Raw genomic sequence first — 21,535 nt, forward strand, 5'->3', positions numbered from 1 at the left:
GATGCTTCAACTCTACACTAAACAGGCTATTAACGATATTTCTTAATACGATTTCAACACCACTATAGGTTAACAGAGTACAGATCGAACCTAAAAAAAAGTTAGATAATCTACATTTCAAAAGTGCTTTACTGAACTGCGTATCGGTGTTCGTGAATGTTTGCCGTATTTGTGACTCAACTTGTCAATATTTTACTGCGCCGCTAGGCCATACGACAGTTGGCACTTTGACAAAATCGTTGCATCACGATGGTGAAAGATTGTACGAGCTAAAACTATGCTTTGTCTTGGACATGTATGTTTGTAAAAGTATATAAAAGCATGGTTAGGCCGTCAGATTTGAATTCAAAACAGAAAACAGCAGCATATAACAAGCCGCGAAAGGCGAAAATACAACATTTAGTCAAGTAGCTGTCGAACTCACAGAATGAAACTGAACGCAATGCATTGCAGCAAGACCGTATACTCGTAGCATCGTCAGTCCACCGCGCACGGCAAAGGCAGTGACATTGACAGGAAGAGCGGGGTAGTACTTGCGATAGCACGCTTTTCTGTACCTCTCTTTGTTTTAACTTTCTGAGCGTGTTTTTAATCCAAACATATCATATCTATATGTTTTTGGAATCAGGAACCGACAAGGAATAAGATGAAAGTGTTTTTAAATTGATTTGGACAATTTAATTTTGGTAATAATTTTTATATATTTAATTTTCAGAGCTTGTTTTTAATCCGAATATAACATATTTATATGTTTTTGGAATCAGCAAATGATGGAGAATAAGATGAACAGTAGTTTGGTCTGAATCGCCCTACACGCACGCACACACGCACGCACACACGCACACACATACACCACGACCCTCGTTTCGATTCCCCCTCGATGTTAAAACATTTAGTCAAAACTTGACTAAATGTAAAAAGTGCATGCAAGTAGTTGTATTGTGTGTATTGTGAATACAGTTATTGCCACTGTGTGAAAATCGTTGCAAGACTGTTGTGAAAGACTGCGGATCAAAAGAATCTCAGTATTGCAAGCATCAGTTTGTTAGCAAAAGCAATCACACATTTATTCAAAGTAATCATACTTAAAGGCATACTAACGCACTCCCGTGTTTACAAAGTGTAGTTTGCCCACAATCGATGTCAAACGCACCATAAGACCATATAATGACGATATGTCACCATGCGCGGACCATAATACATGCATTACAGCTTGTTCTAGCATCTGAAAAAGTGAGGATGTCAACAAAGCCGCGGTGTTAGCTCCCTTGCATCAACGTTACATGTGTTGCCAAATCTATAAATAGGACCATCTAGATCAAAATAAAAATTCAAATATCTCAACATTTAAGGGCTCCCAGACCACAATATTTTGCAGGGAACTTAATTTAGCATGTCTCCAGCTGTTGGTAAAGCAATTAGCGTGTATAGTCATCGAGTACATATGGCTTTAAATTCAACAACAGAAAAATAGTTTGTTTTTCTAGTATACATGTAGGTTTCTTGACGAAGAAAGAAAACTAAAACTGAAGCTAGCACACAACAAAAAGATAAAGAAACTGTTAATAGAAAGGGGGTGGTCATGACGCATCGTTATTTATAACTACAGCGCTGAGGGAAATTTAGCACTGTGACAAAGTTAGTTGTTGCAACCCGATGGTGCAACGCGTGCATTGTATAAACACAAAAGAAGCGTGTGCTTGTATGTTTGCAGACTAAAACCAAGGTCGTCACATCTGAAATATTTAAAAAAAATAAATACAAGTGCAAGTACATATTATAAACACAGTTGCCACTGTGTCAAACACAGTTTCAATGCGGTCTGAAAAACTGTTCGAGCTTAAAAAATGCTTTTGATGGCAGATCTTTCATAGCAAGGTGCAATCAGACAAGGCGCATTGTGACAAAATCGTTGTACCACACAAAGATTGTGTAAGCTGTATTTTTCTGATTACATTTGTTAACCAAGGCCATCAGACTATGCAAATCAATGCATACGGGAGAAAAGAAATGACACAACAGTGGTCATTATAGAATTGATATCGCTGTACATAGCTGATGAGTGTAAAAACATGGTTGCAACTCAGCTTAATGAATGTCTGTATGAAGCTACAAAGATAATAACGGTGCTGCTGTATTTGTCAGCCAAGGTCTTAAGAATTAAGAATTGAACCTAAAAACACAAAAATGTACGGACTGCAGCTATAGCATTGCATACAGGTATACACAGCCTAGTAAGAGTTGGCATCGCGACAAAATCATTGCATACGACTGGGAAAGACTTGAAAAACATGCTGGTATATGGTTGCACACCCAGGGCATTAGACTCGAAACCAATACACAAGATGAGAATCGAAATGGCTATAGTATAAACATTCTTTTTGAGAATATTGGCAGTGTAACTGTTTGCAAGTTGATTTCCTACGAGGGATTTGGGGGGTGGGGATCAGTGTGAGGGAGGGGTAGGGGCTGTGCAATCCACAAAGCGCAACAGGCTTTTGCTCAGCAGAGCGGCTCAGTAGTAGAGATTCGCCTAGTAGGACTTTGCTCAGAAGGCATTAAACTGTAACCATCTTGCACAACAGACCACGCTTTAAAGTCTACCACCTCAACACTACAGACTATTTACTGTTTGGATTCCAAACAATATCGCCCTTTAAAGCTCAGCTAATACGCACAGGTGTGTAAATCTTGTAAACCCCCCTAAAGCAGATTAGTTCAAGTGCTAACTGTCTGAACCATCAAAAGAAATCAGAGCTTTTCGTCTATCCCACATCAAAGGTAAAATCAAACGCTTACAATGTCTTTCTCCTTTGTTCTACAATGCGGTGACACCGTGTTCTTCAGAGGCACAGACATGCCTTCGCTGTAGGTTTTAGTCTTTGAAATGACTGGTAAGATTTCAGATGGTGACTGTATAATGCAATGATGACTTGAACACGAAGCCACGCTGAAAATCTGAATATCGTAGACTTCGTGGCGGGACCTGTTACAGAGAAAGCAGCTTGTGCTGACAGTCTGGGGCTTGCGTGTGTACCACGTGCAATGGGAAACTGATGATGAATGATTGATTGCTTCTTGAAATTTACGGGAATTCCCTCTAACAAGGCAAGCGGTCAGTCCGGGCCATTCGACTTCTGTAACAGTCACACAACGAATATCCCCCAAAACAAATTTCATTAGTGGCGCTGTAAAAAAGCTATTGACTTAGGCCTACATGTTTTTCCTCAATCAGTTTTCAGTAATTCACTAATTATTTACTACAACTCTTTGTGCTCCCAACACCTCTCTCCGCCACCTCCCTCAACTCCCCCCCCCCCCCCCCCCCCCCCCCCCCCACACCCCCACCCCCCCCCCCCCCCCCCCCCCCCCCCCCCCCCCCCCCCCCCCCCCCCTCGCGTAGCGTACATAAAGACAGCGTATTACGCAGACTGACGGGTACGTTTTAGTCACTAAGAGGGGAGTCTTTTGAAACGTAAATGACTCAGAAGTCAAAAGCCCAGTTTGTTCAGTTGAAACTCGGCCCATCAAGCGTTGAGTGTTTGGCAAGCAGTCGGCGACCATTTCATGTTTCCCTTCTCCTTTTGACAGTTTGAACTCACTCAGGCAAAAGTAGTGGTGTGTTTTTAGCGGTGTGATTGTGTTTCGCTTTGACTTCCCCGTGCAACAGGTGTGAATTAGCGAAGAGTAGAGTATCCGTGGCCGTGTTTTCTCAAAAGTGGTGAGTCCTTAGTGGAGGCGTCGTCACGGTGGTTGATTTTGATTTTTGCGCTTCGATGTTGATGCTGACTAATCAGTGTTTGCTTAGCCGGATGTCACTGCTGGCCGTGTGCACTTAATAAAGCTTGGTTTAAGCATGGTTATTCACTTTTGGCTATATATATATACACAATCGTTTAGAACAAAAACCATATAGAACAATAACAAGCAAAATGCTTAAATAAAGATTTCGATATTTGATAAAGAGAGGGGTAGAGAGAGAGAGAGGGGGGGATGAAAAACGAAGTGTGTGTGTGTGTGTGTGTGTGTGTGTGTGTGTGTGTGTGTGTGTGTGTGTGTGTGTGTGTGTGTGTGTGTGTGTTAGTCACAGTGTGTGTCTGTGTCTGTGTGTCTGTTTGTCTCTGTCTCTGTCTCTGTCTCTGGCGGGGATATAGCTCAGTTGGTAGCGCGCTGGATTTGTATTCAGTTGGCCGCTGTCAGCGTGAGTTCGATCCCAGGTTCGGCGGAAATTTATTTCACAGAGTCAACTTTGTGTGCAGACTCTCTTCGGTGTCCGAACCTCCACTTCATTGAGTGTGCACGTTAAAGATCCCACGATTGACAAAAGGGTCTTTCCTGGCAAAATTGCTTAGGCACAGTTAATAATTGTCTACTTATACCCGTGTGACTTGGAATAATAGGCCGTGAAAGGTAAATATGCGCCGAAATGGCTGCAATCTACTGGCCGTATAAAATTTCATCTCACACGGCATCACTGCAGAGCGCCTAGAACTGTACCCACGGAATATGCGCGATATAAGACTCATTGATTGATTGATTGTCTCTGTCTGTGTGTGTGTGTGTGTGTGTGTTTTTCTGCATGTCTGTGTCTGATTATGTAAGTCTGTGTCTATGTGCATGTGTGTCTGTCTGCGTGTCCATTTAAAGTGTCGGTCAACGCTCTGTTTCTTGGTGTTGTAATCAAACGAGATCTGTTTTGTCAGGTAGGTTCATGCTTTTTCTTTTTATCAGATAGCTTTCTCTTTTTATTACGGATTATTAACGGGTGACACCCTTAAAAGTAATAACTTAACGGATGAATCATAAATCATGCGTGAGAAAGATTACAAAGATAACTTTGAGTTCATGCTTTATAGTTTGCGTTATAATGAAAATTTAGCGAGTTTAAAAATGAACACATGCATATCCTCACGCGAGCGTTAGGACATCTAGCGAGTTAAACATGAGGTTGACCGTGAGGCACGAGCATGTAATTCTATAAACCCTGGCTATAACGACCACCCAAGGAACCATTTAAAAGTTGTCATTATGATAGGTGAATCACATAGAAACAAGATCGTAGGGAATCCTTTTAGTCATGGTGGATCTAGACGGATATAGGTGAACGAGAAAGAGAGAGAGAGAGAGAGAGAGAGAGAGAGAGAGAGAGAGAGAGAGAGGGAGAGAGAGAGAGAGAGAGAGAGAGAGAGAGAGAGAGAGAGAGAGACAGAGATGTATTGGTAAACTACAAGATTCGTTTCCAAAATGCTCTCTCTCTCTCTTTCTCTCTCTCTCTCTCTCTCTCTCTCTCTCTCTCTCTCTCTCTCTCTCTCTCTCTCAGTCTCTCTCTCTCTTTCTCTCTCTCTCTCCCTCTCTATGAAAGGTCAGCCATTTAGTTGCATCCCATGATTATAAAAGAAAAAGGGTTACATAATGAAGAGATATTTCAGACCCAAAACAATTAAATTGCTTTCCATCACGATTTCGCTTCAGTTGTTAACACACTGGCATGGTTCGCTCCGTCAGGAAAGCTATTGTACCTGAAAATTGAAACGGCTTCCCAGAATTTTCGGACACTTTTTGTACACTTTACCAATATGTTTTGCCTCAACTTTAGAACTTTAGCGACGCTCATGCATTATAACCTACATTTAAGCCACACACTCGGAGGTCAATAAGGTTAATAAATAACAGTAGGTTACTGTGCGATGTGGAGGAACGTGAGTTTCAGTTTTCTGGTTTAAATTTAGGTCATGCAGCACGTTTCGTTCACAGCACAATTTTAAAATCGCTAATAAGGTGATCGAAGAGTGACTCACAGTTGTGACCTAATTTGTTTTCACACCTTTTTTTCCCCAGTGGACCCACACCTGGGAAAATATGTACGTGGTTGCGTGCGTGGAAAGCTTAACCCAATAACATATTATTTCTTTGTCGGTGCACTTTTTCTTCAGGAAACTGCGCAAAACGCTCCTCACGTTAAAATTAATATTAAAAGTCCTACGGTTTTGAGCCATTAAGGACTTGAGTGTTTGTCCGCTTTCAAAAAAAGAAAAAAAAAGAAAGAAATAAAAAATAAGGAGAGGAGGGCAGGGGGTGGGGTTGAGTTGATAATGCTCCTCACTCTCGCTGAGATGGGCTTTGTTTGGATTCGAAGACTGCTATTGAAAAAGTTACCAGAGCGTGAACGCCTTATACAGTTTGTGATGATGCCAGAAATACTTGCAAAATTTCACTGAAACATGCACGCGGTGATTCAGTGAGAGCGCAACGCAACGTTTCATTATAGGACAAACTGTGCATAGCATTGTAGTGTGGAAAATAAGTGCAATGACCGGCAGTGCACTGCACTGCATTGCAGCTGTGATCACTGAGTGTGCAGTTACTCGCAGTGCAATAAGAAATGCAAAACAGCCAAGTGTATGAAAAGAAGGTGGCCGTAAATAAATACACGCGTTTCAGACTATTTCAAAGGCTTGCATATATATACTACTAGATGATTACCGGCTTCGCCGGGAAAAAGTAGAGCCGAATACCGGGAAGAAGTAGAGGAATACCCGGCTTCGCCGGGATGAAAGCGTTGTGGACAGTGACCTTCTAAAAATAGTAACGGGAATATCCGGCTTCGCCGGGATGAAAGCGTTGTGGACAGTGACCTTCTAAAAATAGTAACGGGAATATGGATTGACGCCACACGAAGGAAGGGAGATAAACGCAAAACACTGGAGAAGATAAGGAAGAGTTACTGGGAATGGATCTGGAAAGATGAAAAGAAAAACCAAAATCGGTTCAGCGCTGCGCGCTGAGAGCACGTGTTGAAAATTCTCATCGACCAGGTTGTGTCCGGGGTCCACCTGAATATGCCCACCAAATTTGAAGCAGATCCATCCAGAACTTTGGCCGTGCATCGCGAACACACACACACACACACACACAGACGTGTATATATACGCAGCGCTGAACCGATTTTGGTTTTTCTGTTCATCTTCCTAGATCCATTCCCAGTAACTCTTCCTTATCTTCTCCAGTGTTTTGCGTTTATCTCCCTTCCTTCGTGTGGCGTCAATCCATATTCCCGTTACTATTTTTAGAAGGTCACTGTCCACAACGCTTTCATCCCGGCGAAGCCGGATATTCCCGTTACTATTTTTAGAAGGTCACTGTCCACAACGCTTTCATCCCGGCGAAGCCGGGTATTCCTCTACTTCTTCCCGGCGAAGGCGGATATCATTCGGCTCTACTTCTTTCCGGTGAAGCCGGGTACCCGGCGAAGCGGGTATTCATTCTTGTATATATATAGATAGATAGCAAGGCTTGCAAATCAAAGTTCTGTGCAATGCAATGCATTATCTCTCTCTCTCTCTCTCTCTCTCTCTCTCTCTCTCTCTCTCTCTCTCTCTCTCTCTCTCTCTCTCTCTCTCTTACACACACACACACGCACACACACACACACACAAACATCACGCACGCACGCACCCACATACGCACACACACTCACATACCCACACACATTGCATTACATGACTTTCCTTTTTATGCCTGCACTGCATCGGATTCAACATTTTGTATTACTGCATATATTTGAGAGTTGTGACTGTATGATAATTTATTTTTATAACTTAACTTTCCCTTTGTGTCTTCCCTTTGTGTCTTCCCTTTGTGTCTTCCCTTTGTGTCTTCCTTTTGTGTCTTCCTTTTCTGTCTTCCCTTTCTGTCTTCCCTTTCTGTCTTCCCTTTGTGTCTTCCTTTTGTGTCTTCCTTTTCTGTCTTCCCTTTCTGTCTTCCCTTTGTGTCTTCCTTTTGTGTCTTCCCTTTCTGTCTTCCCTTTCTGTCTTCCCTTTGTGTCTTCCCTTTGTATCTTCCCTTTGTGTCTTCCCTTTGTGTCTTCCCTTTGTGTCTTCCCTTTGTGTCTTCCCTTTGTGTCTTCCCTTTCTGTCTTCCCTTTCTGTCTTCCCTTTGTGTCTTCCCTTTGTGTCTTCCCTTTGTGTCTTCCTTTTCTGTCTTCCCTTTCTGTCTTCCCTTTCTGTCTTCCCTTTGTGTCTTCCCTTTGTGTCTTCCCTTTGTGTCTTCCCTTTGTGTCTTCCTTTTGTGTCTTCCCTTTGTGTCTTCCCTTTGTGTCTTCCCTTTCTGTCTTCCCTTTCTGTCTTCCCTTTGTGTCTTCCCTTTCTGTCTTCCCTTTGTGTCTTCCTTTTGTGTCTTCCTTTTCTGTCTTCCCTTTCTGTCTTCCCTTTGTGTCTTCCCTTTCTGTCTTCCCTTTGTGTCTTCCCTTTCTGTCTTCCCTTTCTGTCTTCCCTTTCTGTCTTCCCTTTGTGTCTTCCCTTTCTGTCTTCCCTTTCTGTCTTCCCTTTCTGTCTTCCCTTTCTGTCTTCCCTTTCTGTCTTCCCTTTGTGTCTTCCCTTTGTGTCTTCCCTTTGTGTCTTCCCTTTGTGTCTTCCCTTTCTGTCTTCCCTTTCTGTCTTCCCTTTCTGTCTTCCCTTTCTGTCTTCCCTTTCTGTCTTCCCTTTCTGTCTTCCCTTTGTGTCTTCCCTTTGTGTCTTCCCTTTGTGTCTTCCCTTTGTGTCTTCCCTTTGTGTCTTCCCTTTCTGTCTTCCCTTTCTGTCTTCCCTTTCTGTTTTTCCTTTGTGTCTTCCCTTTGTGTCTTCCCTTTGTGTCTTCCCTTTCTGTCTTCCCTTTCTGTCTTCCCTTTCTGTCTTCCCTTTCTTTCTCATTGTGTCCCACATTTCTAATCTCGTTCGATCTGTATTCAGTGACTCACTATCTTCAATGTTCCTCCTTTCTTGCGTTCTACTTACGTTTGCAATCATTGAACGTAATTGTGGGTCGCGTGCGTGAGCTTTTATTCAAAAGGATGCGGTATTGACGAGCAGGCCTATATCTGTTACATATCAGATTCGGTTTGTTACTTTTTGGGTTCATCTGTTTTGAGGGGTCAGCTTGTATCAAGCCGTGTCTTGTTTCAGGGCACTTTGAGAAATAGGTCATATTTATAAAGGGATATTGTTCGCATGCAAAAGTGCTGCCTTTTGACGAAACATCAATAGAATATTGTATAATAAAGCCAATTAGCATACCGTAATATAATGTTAGAATATCTTCGCTTTTGAAGCGTGTGAATATGTGCCTTTTCCTTACCAAACGTTTAAGGCAGATTGTCTACGGGGCACTACCAACAATCTCAAACAATTCGAATTAGCCGTGTAACTAAAGCGTGTTGTTACAACGATTTTCAGTTTCTCTGATATGAAAAACATTCTTACAGACTAGTTTTGAAACGTGAAGAAATTACGGTTTAAAATCGCAGCTCATTAACAACCAACAACAACAACAACCACAACCACAACAACAACCACAACCACAAATACTGACACACCCACAAATACTGACACCCACAAATACTGACACCCACAAATACTGACACCCACAAATACTGACAATACTGACACCCACAAATACTGACACCCACAAATACATGCACTCCCATGCACGCTCACTCCCATGCACGCTCACGCCCACGCACGCTCACGCCCACGCACGCTCACGCCCACGCACGCCCACGCACGCACGCGCGCACGCACGCGCACGCACGCACACGCGCACACACACACACGCGCACACACACACACGCGCACACACACACACACGCGCACACACACACACACACACACACATATATATATCTATACACACACGCGCGCGCGCGCACATACGAGGGACAGAGAGAGAGGGAGAACAAAACGTAAATGTCAATAAATATCGCACCGCAAAATTATGAGATTTTCTTTACAATACCACAATCATTTTTGTCTCTACGTACTACTATTTTTTTCTTTGGATGGCGGGAAGTGTCACTTTAATACTGGGTCACCAGCCATAAACATAGTGACGGAAGGTGGGAAGAATTTGTGAAGGAATTATTTTTGTTTTATAATGCCAATGACCCAAAAAGAATAAATTGTTTATTGACGAAAGCTGCTCTATAAGGGATAAAAACGAATCAAAGTCCATCATTTTGACCGTGATGATAAAAGTTGGGGCCAAGATTAATTTCTGTCGGTACAACAAGCTGTTTAGTGATTTTAGATACAGGGTTAATGTCAGTAATCTTGCAAAAAGATGCGTGTGTACGTGTATTAAAAAGCGAAGCGAATTTAGTGCGTGAGCAGATGTGAATTTAAGTTGAAAAATCAAAGTAGTCAAGCTAGATGATTACTGAACTGGTCGAACAGATGGAATAGCCAATAAGACTAGCTCTATTGATGCTAACAACTATGATGGAGAGAAAGAGAGAGAGAAAGAGAGAGAGAGAGAGAGAGAGAGAGAGAGAGAGAGAGAGAGAGAGAGAGAGAGAGAGAGAGAGAGAGAGAGAGAGAGAGAGAGAGAGAGAGAGAGAGAGAGAGAGAGAGAGAGAGATAGAGAGAGAACTTAATTATACAAGTCTAGAAAAATATTATACCCAGACCCAATCCGTTCTGACTACACGTGTGCAGCAGTCAACGTACACAGGTCTTAAAATAAACACATAAAACAGAGAGACAGAAAGACAGACTGACAGACAGACAGAGGTCGACCAGTGAGCTGTACATCCAAATAAAGAGTAACCGAAGCCTGCCTATGGCCGGGAGGGGGTTGGGCGGGGGGGTATGGAAACAAGCTTTATACCATAAATCATAGTTTTTTCCCAGGGGGGAGGGGGTACTGGTAATAAGCTTCATATCATAAATCTAGTTTTGCCCAAAGCCTGAAAACCCATAATAAAGAGTGAGTGACGGTCTACCATCTATCATTGTGTCTTCCACCTATACTGTGTCACACCAGACATTCCACATATTCTATTCTATTATACACTCTCACAACATCAGTTGACATCGTCTGCAGGTCAGCAGAAGGGCAGCCCATTTAGCACGTTCAACATGTGAACGACGCCCTGTGAGTGAATGACATTCGCATTTGGCCACCAGCTATTGTGCGATGCAAACTGGCCGAATCAGCACTTTCCATGATAATCGTGGTCACCTTGAGGTATGGGCGTAGTGGGGAGGGATGGAGGGAGGAGCTGTGTGAAAAGAATGGCAATCTGGTCAACCTGTTAGAATCGTTCAATACAGTCTTAAGAGGAATACATTAATTTTACGAGACTGACAGAGAAGCCCCAGATTTAAATTAACCTCACACTACCGACAAAGAAGCCCCAGATTGAAACCTCACGTAGTGTGAGGTTTAAATCTGGGGCTTCTCTGTCAGTCTCGTAAAATTAATGTATTCCTCTTTATAGCGTTCGCAAAGTGTTGGATTTTTCGTGAATTAACTTCGGCAGAAAAGGTGCATGACTGAAATGCTTTTTTTTTCTTCGTAGAATTGGTTGTGTCAATTTTATTTTTTATTTTTTTAAGTGGATGGTTTGTGATATTGTTTTGTGAAATGATGCAAGTAGTCTCTGCGTAGATTTGCACCCTTTCTTCTTTGCAGGCATCCACTGGTTGTTGTTGTTGTTGTTGTTGTTTATTCTTCAGTTTCTTCCTTTAACATATGTAGTCAAGTGGCGTATCCAGTCTTTTGTGTAATTATCTCCTGCCCGACTCAGTTGCCTCCCCTGTCTATTATCTTCCCCTGACCCAAGTTGTCTCTCCCGCAAGGATTATTGTGTGTTTACTATCGTAGGGAAGACTCTTGACCGGATTCCTTTCTAACCTCTTATCCCAGATTTAGGTGGTCGTTATGTAATGTGCTGCCAGCCTGTCTGGGTAATCGTTGGACTCGGCGTTTTGTCAAGTGGGTGTCATTTCTTTTGACAGGGTGGCTTGGCCGGAGGTTTTAGTCTCTTACCCCTCTCCCCCTTCTTTGTAACTGGTTGTAATATAATGAGCCTTATCCGGTGTGCGTAATATTTCCGGTGTGTGACACCTCTGTAACGATTTCTGCCTCGGTAACGATCCCCTTTCATTGGGCAGGCATTTTAAGTAGAACGCCCCCCGTTGTCTGACACCGGGTACCCTTTCCTATTGGCTATTGGGAATCGGAAGTGGCCAGCCTTTAAAAGACTGAGCATTTAGGCTAGAGGAGAGAACGCGATTTGGGATACTGAGCTGTGTGCTGCTCATATGTGTCGGTTGACGTGAACGGTCGACTTGTGGTTGTAACTGAATTCCGAGGCTTGTTTCTTTGTGTTTCCTTTACGTGTGCTCACTGAGGAGAATCTGTAAGTAACTAAATGCTTTATTCATTCCTTATGCTGTATTCTTTCCTTATGCTCTATTCTTATGTTTCATTTGATGCTATGATGTTTGCATATATGTACATTTTGACGCCATTTTGATCTATCAGAGAGATGTGTTTTCTAGATCAGTTTCTAATCACTTTCATGATTTGACGCTGAAATTGAGCGTTGGTAACTTCTAATGTTTGATGACCAGTTGTTTTAGAGTCTTGTGAGTTGAGGACTCGTGAGGGAATCAAGTAAGGCAGACTCATTCTCGTTTTCCCGCCAGTTCAATGGGCTTTGTTTGGGGAAAACACATATACACATTTTGTACTAGCATTCCACTGGGCTAAATAATGTCTAGCACATAAAACTCGCGCGTGTATCGTAACCCATGTGTATCGTTGCCATTTTTCCCCATTTTATCACATATTATTTCTGGAGATCAGTAAAGTCTGAGTAGTAGTCGGTTAAAAGCCCAAAGTTAAGCCCTCAGTGCCATTGGCCCGTAAAGCTACCTATTTACGATTTAGGCGCAGAAACCCCTACAATTGATGAACGGGAATTATGGTTGACACATATATTTTGGGTAATGAACTCGTATCATGAGTTATCTTTCTTATTCTTGTCGTTATTATTCAACTCGATGAAGATGTGTCTCTATGGCGATGAACATACTTAATAATAACAATTATTTTGCAGTTGCGGTTCATGCAGTTGGTTAATTTATGTAGAGCATTTTCCAATGCAAGGCTTAGGCCTAAGGGAAGATGTTGGTTACTTCCCTTGACATTAGCTGTTGTGGAGTTGTTTAACTCACTGTGGATTCTCTTTCAGAGAATGCTGTGTCTGCAGGATTTTGGCTGTATTGTTTAGGTTTATTGTGGAATGTATGTATGGTTAGGATGCATTGGTATGAATGGTGCGTTTTACTTGTTATGCCATGTACTTATATTATGTTTTCTTTTCTTTTCATGTGTCATCAGACACTGCTTTCTGGTGTTAACTTTCTGGTGTTAACTTTCTGGTGTTAACTTTCTGGTGTTAACTTTCTGGTGTTAACTTTCTGGTGTTTGCTTCTGGTGTACGTTAAGTAAAAGTCACGTTATCGCAACCTCTGTCTTGGCGTCTCATTTATGCTTCCTGGCCTATCCTCCCCCTTCCACTCCACCCTATCACACATAGAACACCACTTTTAAGCAACATCAAACTCGAAAACCTTAGTTTCAAACAAAATGTGCAAAACTATTTGATCAATTCTTTTCTTTGATTGCCCTAAAAAGTTGTAAGAGAAAAGACTACACAATCGTTAACGTTCACAGAAAGTCTTGAGTCCAATTTCTGATAGCTAAACGGGAGTCTCTAAAATCAGAAATAACATACAGGCAATTAGTCCTTGGTTGCACGTTAAAAGGTACTTTTTTATTTTCGTTTTTTAATGTTTTCTGTTTTTTTTATTTGTTTAGGTTTGGACATCACCACCAAACTCTTGGAGACCGCTGATGACCTCCGTTAGATTTACGGTATCCCTCGGTCGACATCTGAGATGCATGGCCTGTGGAACACAAAAGTCAAAGAAGATGTTAGTGTGTGTGTGTGTGTGTGTGTGTGTGTGTGTGTGTGTGTGTGTGTGTGTGTGTGTGTGAGTGTGTGTATGTATGTGTGTGTGAGTGTGTGTGTATGTGTGTGTGAGTGTGTGTGTATGTGTGTGTATGTGTGTGTGTTTGTGTGTGTGTGTGTTTGTGTGTGTGTGTGTGTACATATCAATGGTGGTGAGTCCGCATTGTTCACACGGGACGGAGCTGCGTGTCTTTAATGTAACCGCATCCGTCTAGTCCAAACCGCGTCCAACCTGTGATTTCTCTCTTTTTGAAGAGGTCCGTTGAGATCCTATTCATCCAGAAGAAGAGAACCTGCCTTCAGATGGGCGGCGAGGAGTCAGATAGGGAGTATCTCGCGAGGAGTACTAATCATCGCATGACAATGGAAAGCTTCTACTGGGCTTTTCGACTTTATAAGCTGTTTTGTTGGTGTCTTGGCCATTTGGCCAAAGAAATCTAGCGTCGGATACTAGCTAAAATTATAACAATGGGAAGTTTCAATTGTCACTGGCTTTTGGCGTCTGGCCTTGCGGAATGTTGCTAACAATGTGGTCAAGATTCAGGGATGCAGAGGAACCAACATGAGGTCGCTTACACGTGGAAACAGGCTTGGTAAAAAGAGGGGAGCACAAGGTATGGACATCGAGATAGGGAACTTGGGAATGGAATTGGCACAATAAAGACTGAAAGAATGTCGAATGAGCAGATCGCCTGTCTGTTAAGGACAGCATTGAGAAAGCGAAGGGGAAGGGATGAAAGCAGACAATGACAGGGTCCGAGAAATAGAAGCACAGGAGACATGAAAAAAATGAAGAACGACAGACATTGAAAAGGCAGGGTTGTGGGTGAGAGGGTTGGAGAGAAAGGGCGGGGGGGGGGGGGGGGGGGAGAAACCTTGAGGACAGCCGGGATGAATGCTTGGGTGGAGAAAGGAGGTACCTTTAGTTCAAGACTGCAGAAGTGGGCGAACAATGTTGCAAATACTTTTCTTTTGTTAGCGCCGTATTAAACAGGTTGACCTTTCCCCCCAAGGTCAGAGGTAAACGACACCCGGGGTATTGGCATCCAGCCTGGGTGCAGGGAGGACACAGGAGTTAAGAGTACACATCGTGCGACCGTTGTAGCGTCCTTGGAATTAACAGGACGGTACAATAACATGCATTAGAGTGTTGACCTTCTGTTTGGAGTGAGTCGCATATGAAGTTGCACTTGGTTTAGAGGCCCACTCTGCCTCGTGACAATAGCTCGCCTTACCGTCTCAAGGCAGGGCAAGGCACCATTTTTTTTTTAAACCATGGGGGTTCATGAAAAAACAAATATACAAGAACAAGAAAGAAATGCAGGCTGTTCCACCAATACATACATATAAACGCATTCCGTTGACAAAAAAAATCTGGAGGGATGTTCTTCTCCCATGTTAAGGCCTTGCCAGATCTGAGACAGCGAGGCGAACTGTTTTCACGAGGCGTAGAGGGCCTTTAACCACAACTTTATTCAATTTTGACATAATGACATAATGTACAATATTTGACATGTAGGATCTGTACTCGAGTATTATATTGTGCTTATAGCATCGCATCGTACGTTTAACATATCTATCAGAAATAAACACGATGACGGACATGTTTAATAAAGGTACTTTGAAAATATTATGCAAACACTTGATCCATTGCATCTCAAGTGATTAATTGACATTATGATGTGATTTATTTATTTATTTTCTTCTTTTTCTTCTTGTCGATCACTATTTATTCATTTTTTATTTTTATTTGGTTTGTAGCTGTAAAAAAAAATTCAATAGCCTTGACCATGACAAAAGAAAAGTTGTTATTATTGTTACGAAGGGTTTTTAATGAAAGTGTCTATGTGTAAATAACTATTCTATCAGAAATGCATGTCCTAACTCTGTTTACTAAATCACACACACACAGCACTCAAACTAGGCACAAAGACTTAACAAGTTATTGCCCTTTGCCCTCGTACCTATATTTCATTAATACAAAATACATGTATGACAATTCACACACAATCAACAGTCACTTAAATTCAATGAAATATAATAATAAGTTGAGTCATTATGTGGAGGAATATCTATCCCGCGATGACGTCGTCACTCGTTACTCACAGTTCACAGTTCACTTGTTACGCTCAATTCACTTATTACGCACAATTCACTTGTTACGCACGATTCAGTGGTTACGCACAATTCAGTGGTTACTCACAATTCAGCGGGTTCATTTACTTGATCCATATCACACCAATGAAAGATTACGACCATGGTGATATGGGGTGGGGTTCCACCGGATCCAATAATTCCTGCGCTGCGTTACAACCTTGTGCATCCGACGACCTTCTACGCCGTGGCAACAAGGAGGGGATGCTCATCTTCTTCCTTCTTCCCCGCAGTAGAGTACACCCTCTCTCCTACCGGGGTGCTGTATAAAAAGTTTATGCTATCATAAGTCTCCACCACTCAGTTTTTAGTCAAGCTTCTTCACAAATATTAATTCCACTCTTACTCAATAATATCACATTCATCCGTCAACTAGCTTATGTCATTTCAATATCCTTTCAGCTCATTTACCCAATATTCCATTACAAAGGAAAATACAAACGTTCCTTTCCAAAATGGCTGAAAACAGCTCACACGTCTCCTAATCCAATTCACAACATTATTCTCAGAGTCATGTCACAAGTCAAAATTACTGAAAAAACACAATTCAATAAATACCTGTGTATTCACAGCAATGAATCCATCATGATTCATCTAAGCATGAGTCCCATACCGTCGACCTCAATGCTATTTGAGAACCTGGCAGACATAACCGTCTCCAGTGATATTTTATGATGTTCTGTTTGATATAACAAACATGGCTACTTTCAGTTTCTCCAGTTTAGTTATCTCCTCTCCCATTGGTCAATTCTATCAGACCATACTATGCGGATTGAAACCTCTTCTTCCATTGGTCAATTCTATCAAGCCATACTATGCGAATTGAAAGTATGGTAAGCTAATCTGCACACATTTAATAAAATTGCTAAAAAATGTTAAACAATAATTTAGACTAAACTATGTACAAATCCATTTGTCACAATTATGAATGGTATGGTAGAACTGTGTTCGTTCAAGTAATGATTGTATAGTGCATGGCCAAGGCTTGTAAACAAAATTGTCAGTTGGAGTCCCAGTCATGTTCGTCCAACTATGTATGGAAGTACTGAGAACTTGTCACCTTTTCGTCCGGTCACGACACTTCTTTTGGATTTTATTTTACAGGTGCAGTTTCCAGAAAAGAAGAAGAAGACAAAACAGCGAGCAATAAGCCAGGGTCGAGGAGAGTCGCCGCCATCAAAAGAAATTCAGGGGAACTTCTCACATTTTCATTTGGAAAAGTTTCGCGACTGGATGACTTGTGTTTTGTTGTTGTTGTTGTTTTGTTGTTGTGGAATTTCCTCAAGCAAATTCGGACTGCTTTTCCCGGGGAAAGCGTGCAGTGACGGAGGTGGGGCTTTAGTAGGATTATACATTTTGATGCCCGGTACACTTCCAAGATTCTGGAACGGGGGTTTAACTGGTAGAAGGAGTGCACCTACAGTCTCCAACATATTTTTGTGGCACAGATAAACTTTTTTGTTAGATTGGAGTGCTTTTACGCCTCTCGCGCTTCGCGACTTCTGTTTGGAACAGGTGAAACCTTTGTAGGACTGGAGCATTCTGGCTTCTGTAGCCCTCCCACACAAGGCTTTTTCAGTTGTCATTTAAAAAAGCGGATTGAGCATAATGCGCCAATAAAAAAATCAGTCATGACCTCTCTTCATCATAAAATCCACCGCCCCCCGCGGGTTAGGGGGAGTCCCATATTGGTTGGGACGAGAAAGAATTTACCCGATGCTCCCCAGCATGTCGTAAGAGGCGACTAATGGATTTTGTTTCTCCTTTTACCCTTGTTAAGTGTTTCTTGTATAGAATATAGTCAATGTTTGTAAAGATGTTAGTCAAGCAGTATGTAAAAAATGTTAAGTCCTTTGTACTGGAAACTTGCATTCTCCCAGTAAGGTAATATATTGTACTACGTTGCAAGCCCCTGGAGCAAATTTTTGATTAGTGCTTTTGTGAACAAGAAACAATTGACAAGTGGCTCTATCCCATCTCCCCCCTTCCCTCCGTCGCGATATAACCTTGAACGGTTGAAAACGACGTTAAACACCAAATAAAGAAAGAAAGAAATAAAATCCACCCAGGTTGTGTCAAGTCGCGTGCACTCAGTACCCCACCCAGTGAACCCGACCCTTTCTGTCTCCACTCCCTGCCCGTCATTTTGCTTTCTTTGTCATTCTTTTTTGTCGCTTTTCATTCCTCAATCCAGACCCCCCCACATACACACACACACTCACACCCCTCCCCACCCCCTACCTCACAGTCTCCCCTGCCACAGGTTTTCGCCTTTCATCCCATTTTCTCTTTCACAAATTCGGCTTCATTGAAATAGACGTTTTCCGGGAATAACTCTGTTGGGATTTTCAGCGGTCTGGAAGAGTAAGAGCCCCTTAAACACCGGACAAGCTATTCACAACAGCCGGAGCATGTTCCACGACTCCGATCGGCTTTATCCTGCGATCGGGACGAACAACTAACTCTAACTAACATGAAAATCCGTAGGCATAAAAACATGCAAAGAAGAGTGATAGGTCCCTGTTGTGAATATAGTCAAGTGGATAAATTGATTACTTATGTTTCACACTAGTTTTGCTGTTACAGCAGTCCCTCTCATGAACGCACACCCTTGGGCCAGTGCAAACCTGTCCGTACATTGCAGGTGGCCGGTCACGGGAGAGCCCCCCCCCCTCCCCCATCCACATACTGACGGACTGAGTGAGTCTTTGCTACTTGTGAACGAGCTCTACTTGTCCTAAAACAATGAGGTCAAACTACTACAACTTATAACTGAAAGGAAAAAAAATTGTCCTGTAAAAATGACGTTAAAGTTTTAAATCAACGGTGCCAGAAAAAGAGAGATAAAAGAAATCCTCAAATTCCTTAGGATACAGGCACCCCATGAAAGCAGCCACGAACATACTCACAGAGGTACACATGCTTGTGCAGATACTTTGCAAACATATGAATGGAAAACCTGCATATGTGGTAATTTCTTTTTTTGTGTGTGTGGCTTTATTGAATACTTCAGGCAGGGACTTTTCCCTGTCCAGCTTTCTCTTTCGTCTCTCTTACCCCTCGCTTACCCCCTCACCCTCCACTCCCTTTACCCAGCCCCGACAGCACAAATTTGTAATCAATCAATCAATCAATCAATGAGGCTTATATCGCGCATATTCCGTGGGTACAGTTCTAGGCGCTCAGCAGTGATGCCGTGTGAGATGAAATTTTATACGGCCAGTAATTGCAGCCATTTCGGCGCATATTTACCTTTCACGGCCTATTATTCCAAGTCACACGGGTATAGGTAGACAATTATTAACTGTGCCTAAGCAATTTTGCCAGGAAAGACCCTTTTGTCAATCGTGGGATCTTTAACGTGCACACCCAATGTAGTGTACACGGGGGGGGGGGGGGGGGGGGGGGAGTTCGGACACCGAAGAGAGTCTGCACACAAAGTTGACTCTGAAATAAATTTCCGCCGAACCTGGGATCGAACTCACGCTGACAGCGGCCAACTGAATACAAATCCAGCGCGCTACCAACTGAGCTATATCCCCGCCAGGCAGAGTACACATTTTCTAAAAGGAAGACTACTCCTCTTCAATTATATCCAGAGATCTTCCAGCTGTCTCCACCATAAGCCAAGTGGTCGAGTCTTATACCCCCTTTCCACACAACCGTTCTAGGTCCCGTTCCCGTACCGACCAAGGAACGGTGCGGGCACGGGAGGGATCGGGACAGAACCGCAATGAACGTAACTGATCGTTAACGGAACTGCTTTGAACGGTAGGGACGGCTGAGTTTGGGCTGCATGTTTACAGTTTTAGCCGTTCCCTCCCGATCAGAATGAACGGTAATGGAACCTCAACCCATCGGTAACGGAACGCTTGGATCGTTAAAGGAACTTAAAACAACGGTAACGCAACGGTAGCGCTCTCACACACTGAGTTGTCATACCCGCATTCCACACATCCGTTCTAGGTCCCGTTCCCTTACCGACCAAGGACGGCTGCCACTATGCTCAAACGTTGCTGAAAGATGCCAAAAAAACGGCCGTTTGCGCAGCCTTCCATTGTTGTGGCAGCATTCCTTGGTTGGTACGGGAACGGGACAAAGAACGGTTGTGTGGAATGGGGGTATAACTTTTGACACCAACAAACTGATGAAGAATGAACAGATCTATGAGGTAACCGTCTCAATGGTCCAGGCTCAGGAAACAAAGAGTATATATGGCCTGGGGCGATTGTAGCTTCCCTTCTTCGTGTCCGATGGACAAGGACAATAAATAGTAGAGCATAGTGCAATTTCATGTTGGCATCTTCTCCACTGAAAGCTATAACCCAAAGACTGAAGACCAAAGTGCTTTACACCACTTCTGACCCGAATCAACCCCCTCCTGCTAGGTACACGTGCACACAAGTTAACCTCTGCTTTGACCTGTGTACCAGGAGTCGGATGAGAGAGAGAGAGAGAGAGAGAGAGAGAGAGAGAGAGCGAGAGCGAGAGCGAGAGAGAGAGAGACACGCACACACACACACATAGACAGAGACAGACATAGAAAGACAGAAGCGGAGAGACTCAGACAAAGACATACATACAGAGAGAGAGAGAGAGAGAGAGAGAGAGAGAGAGAGAGAGAGAGAGAGAGAGAGAGAGAGAGAGAAACTGTAACTGATCTCGTGAGAACGGTAACAAAACGAGACATGTCACCTCTCCGAATGCATTCCAATAGATGACAGCTCCTGCGGCCATCAACAATTCCACTCTGCGCAGGAAGCAGCCAAGCAGTTGTGGGGTAAGTGTCCCGGAGGTGGAATTGTCTTATCCCAAGAAAAAGACTAAATGGATAGATCTAGACAGATCTTCTTCTTCTTCTTCTTCTTCTTCTTCTTCTTCTTCTTCTTCTTCTTCTTCTTCTTCTTCTTCTTCTTCTTCTTCTTCTTCTTCGTCTTCGTCTTCGTCTTCGTCGTCTTCTTCTTCTTCTTCTTCTTCTTCTTCTTCTTCTTCGTTCTTCGTTCTTCGTTCTTCGTTCTTCGTTCTTCGTTCTTCGTTCTTCGTTCTTCTTCTTCTTCTTCTTCGTTCATGGGCTAAAACTATCACGTTCACTCATGTTTTTGAACGAGTGGGATTTTACGCGAATGACCGTTTTTAGCCCGTTGTTCAGGCAGCCATACGGCACTTTCGGAGGAGGCATGCTGGGTATTTTCGTGTTTCTATAACCCATCGAACCCTGACATGGATTGCAAGATCGATTCCGTGCGCAATTGGTCTTGTGCTTGCGTGTACACACGAAGGGGGATAAGACACTAGCAGGTCTGCACATAAGTTGACCTGGGAGATCGGAAAAATCCCCACCCTTAACCCACCAGGCGGCCGCGGGCGGGATTTGAACTCACGACCTTCCGATTAGGAGACCGATGTCTTATCCACGATGCCTTCCCTCCCCCCTATGTCCGTGTGGCAAGAATCAGATAGCAGAGCACATCCTGCAGGCTTGTCCATACCACAGTGCTCTGAGGGACACCACCTGGCCAGAGGAGACAGCGCTACAAAAGAAGCTATACGGCCCCAAAGAGGACTCGGAGAGGACAGCACGTTTCG

At 43.0% G+C, this 21,535-nt stretch overlaps 2 long non-coding RNA genes across 2 annotated transcripts in view; one reads left to right on the top strand and one right to left on the bottom strand.

Annotated features, from left to right (window-relative positions):
* The window catches only part of LOC138966620 (uncharacterized), an 82,422-nt gene extending 64,422 nt beyond the window's left edge, over window positions 1-18,000 (top strand). The window contains exons 2-3 of the long non-coding RNA XR_011455727.1: window positions 13,642-13,757; window positions 17,054-18,000. This is a non-coding gene — a long non-coding RNA (uncharacterized lncRNA). The remainder of the gene's footprint in view (window positions 1-13,641; window positions 13,758-17,053) is intronic.
* Window positions 13,599-16,589, bottom strand: LOC138966619 (uncharacterized). Its single transcript, XR_011455726.1, has 3 exons — window positions 16,508-16,589; window positions 15,999-16,211; window positions 13,599-13,730 (listed from the first exon to the last, which is right to left on the bottom strand). It is a non-coding gene; the product is annotated as an uncharacterized lncRNA (long non-coding RNA).
* Window positions 18,001-21,535: the final 3,535 nt, after the last annotated feature.

This window comes from Littorina saxatilis, linkage group LG5 (assembly GCF_037325665.1).
Source record: "Littorina saxatilis isolate snail1 linkage group LG5, US_GU_Lsax_2.0, whole genome shotgun sequence".
Classification (NCBI taxonomy): Eukaryota; Metazoa; Mollusca; class Gastropoda; order Littorinimorpha; family Littorinidae; genus Littorina; species Littorina saxatilis.